We start from the raw sequence: 3,577 nt of genomic DNA, 5'->3' as shown, positions 1-3,577 counted from the left end.
TAAAAAAAAAAAAAAAAAAAAAAATGTTAAAATCTAGTAAGTATGAGATGAGGGTGCATGTTGCCCAGAATATTATTTTTTATATTTCTCTGTATATTTGAAATATTTAATAACAATTTTAAATTTGAAATATCTTCTTTAAAATCATGGTAAGGCCAGGCGTGGTGGCTCACGCCTGCAATCCCAGCACTTTGGGAGGCTGAGGTGGGTGGCTCACCTTAGGTCAGAAGTTCGAGACCAGCTTGACCAATATGGTGAAACCCGTCTCTACTGAAAGTATAAAAATTAGCCAGGCGTGGTGGCGTGCACCTATAGTTCCAGCTACTTGGGAGGCTGAGGCAGGAGAATTGCTTGAACTTGAGAGGCGGAGGTTCCAGTAAGTCGAGATTGTACCACTGCACTGCAGCCTGGGCAACAGAGCAAGACTCCATCTCAAAAATAAATAAATAAATAAATAAATGTCTGGGTGCGGTGGCTCACACCTGTAATACCAGCACTTTGGGAGGCCTAGGCAGGCGGATCACGAGTCAGGAGATCGGGACCATCCTGGCTAACACAGTGAAACCCCATCTCTACTGAAAATACAAAAAAAATTAGCCAGACATGGTGGCGGGCGCCTGTAGTCCCAGCTACTCGGGAGGCTGAGGCAGGAGAATGGCTGTGAACCTGGGAGGTGGAGCTTGCATTGAGCCAAGATTGTGCCACTGCACTCCAGCCTAGGTGACTCCATCTCAAGAAAAAAATAAAAAAATAAAAAAAATAAATAAAAATCATGATTAAAAACAACAATAGGCTGGGTGCGGTGACTCACACCTATAATCCTAGCACTTTGGGAGGCCAAGGCTGGTGGATTGCCTGAGCTCAGGAGTTTGAAACTAGCCTGGGCAACATGGTGAAACCCTGTCTCTACTAAAATACAAAAACAAAACAAAACACGAAAACAACAACAATAATGGCTAAGAACGTTTGTATATTAAGTAATTTTTAAAGACAGAAAACAAGATCTAAGCAAGTGGAGAGACATGCTGGTACTCCAGAAAGGATAGTGTTAACGTTAATTCCTAGAAAAATTAATGTATAACTATGATGCAATTCCCACTAGAATCACATTGAATTATGTCTTGGTCCATTTTGGCCACTGTAACAAAATACTATAGATTGGATAGCTACTAAACAACATAAATTGACTTTTCCTAGTTTTGAAGACTGGGAAGTCCAAGATCAAGGCACAGGCAGTTCAGTGTCTGGTGAGAGCCCATTTCATTGTTTATTTATGGTGCTTTTTTGTTATGCCCTCAGCGGGGGAAGGGACAAGCAAGCTCCCTTGGGCCTCTTTTATAAAGGGACTAATCCTGTTTATGGGAGCTCTGCCCTGACATCCTAGCTACCTCCCAAAAGCTCTACCTTTTAATACTGTCACCTTGGGGGTTAGGATTTCAACATAGGAATTTGGGGAGGGCACGAACATTCAAACCATAGCAAGTCATTTTACAAAAGTACATGAAATGAACGTAAAGTTCAAATGAAAAAATAAATGAATAGGCAAGAAAACTATGAAAATAAAAAATAGAAACAAGGAGAATTGCCCTACCAAATATTAACCTATATGATAAAGTCACTATAATCAAAACAACATTAAAAGATGAATAAAAATGTATCCGTGGATCAGAAATTGATCCCAAAATCAATGTAAGTATATATAAGTATATATACACTTAGTATATATAATATATATTATATATAGTATATATAATATATAAAAGTATATATTATATGTAAGTATAATATTATATATAAGTAACTATATATAGTATATATAATATATAGTATATATAAGTATATATAATACATATAAGTATATATAATATATAAGTATATATGTAAGTATATATAAGAACATAAAATATAAACATAAAGTATATATAAGGACAAAAAATATAAAAAATATTCAGTGGGAAAAGGTTAATTTTTTAAATATAAGCTGGCTATCAATCTGGAAGCAAACACGATCTCATGCCATTCATAAAAATAAGGTTCTGATGGTTTAGAAATTTAAATGTAAGGAATAAAGAATATGAACATGGAATGCACAGAAGAGAAACATGTGTTTTATAATATTATGACAATACACTCAATGTCATTAGAACTCAGGAATAAGTGAACTGAATACTTTGTGGTTTTACCAATAACTTGGAATATGATGTAGTTTTTAAAAATATTGATCCAGAGTCTCACTTATTGAGACAGAGAGATGAAAAAACCACATTGCTTAAGTGTGATTTTTTTTTATCAATCATAAAACATACTATACTTGAATATACCAATTTTTATAGGTCTGTACAAGCATAAGGAAAGATATGGACCAAGGGACATCGAGCTGTTACTATTGCTTGTTTATGGGGTGAGGATGGAAGGGACTGCAAGAAGATTATTAACGTTATTCTTATATATATGTATATATTCTTATATATATGTATATATTTTACTTTTTAAAATAAGTAGACTTGCTGATATAATTTAAAAATAATAATTTTAAATATTTAGGCATATTGAGAAAAGAAAACCAAGGAGGCTTTGCAGACGCCCCCGCTGTCGGGAGCCAGGTACTATCAGCCGTGGCTAACCCCACTGTGTTCTTTGACATCGCGGCGAGCCCTTGGGCCATGTCTCCTTCAAGCTGTTTGCAGACAAGTTTCCAAAGACAGCAGAAAACTTTCATGCTCTGAGCACTGGAAAGATAGGATTTGGTTATAAGGGTTCCTGCTTTCACAGAATTATTCCAGGGTTTATGTGTCGGGTGGTGACTTCACATGCCATAATGGCACTGGTGGCAAGTCCATCTTCGGGGAGAAATTTGATGATGAGAACTTCATCCTAAAGCCTACAGGTCCTGGCATCTTATCCATGGCAAATGCTGGATCCAACACAAATGGTTCCCAGTCTTTCGTCTGCACTGTCAAGACTGAGTGGTTGGTTGGCAAGCATGTGGTCTTTGGCAAGGTGAAAGAAGGTATGAATATTGTGGAGGCCATGGAGCGCTTTGGGTCCAGGAATGGCAAGACCAGGAAGAAGATCACCATTGCTGACTGTGGACAACTCTAATAAATTTGACTTAGGTTTTATCTTAACCACTAGACCATTCCTTCTGTAGCTCAGGAGAGCACCCTCCACCCCATTTGCTCACAGTATCCTAGAATCTTTGTGCTCTTGCTGCAGTTCCCTTCCATGTTTAGCTGGATTGCAGAGTTCAGTTTATGATTATGAAATAAAAACTAAATAACAACAACAAAAAAAAGAAAAACAAAGGAAAAAAATGAATTGGACTCAAGAGGTATAATGGCTATTATCCTAGAGTGGTGGTAGAAGAAAGGAAAGGATGGAGAGAGATTAAATAAATTAGTTGGTTATTGACACTTTTTTTTTTTTTTTGAGATGGAGTCTCACCCTGTCACCGAGGTTGGAGTGCAGTGGTATGATCTCGGCTCACTGCAAACTCCACCTCCCAGGTTCAAGCCATTCTCCTGCCTCAGCCTCCTGACTAGCTGGGACTACAGGTGCCTGCCACTAGGCCAAGCTA

General features: G+C 37.5%; 1 pseudogene; it reads left to right on the top strand.

The window, feature by feature from the left end:
• The window catches only part of LOC112627511, a 3,847-nt pseudogene extending 563 nt beyond the window's left edge, over positions 1-3,284 (top strand).
• The last annotated feature ends 293 nt before the right edge of the window (positions 3,285-3,577 follow it).

The sequence above is a fragment of the Theropithecus gelada genome, chromosome 7a (assembly GCF_003255815.1).
Source record: "Theropithecus gelada isolate Dixy chromosome 7a, Tgel_1.0, whole genome shotgun sequence".
NCBI lineage: Eukaryota > Metazoa > Chordata > Mammalia > Primates > Cercopithecidae > Theropithecus > Theropithecus gelada.
Note: the sequence above shows the minus strand (reverse complement) of the source record. Positions and strands in the feature narration are given on the sequence as shown.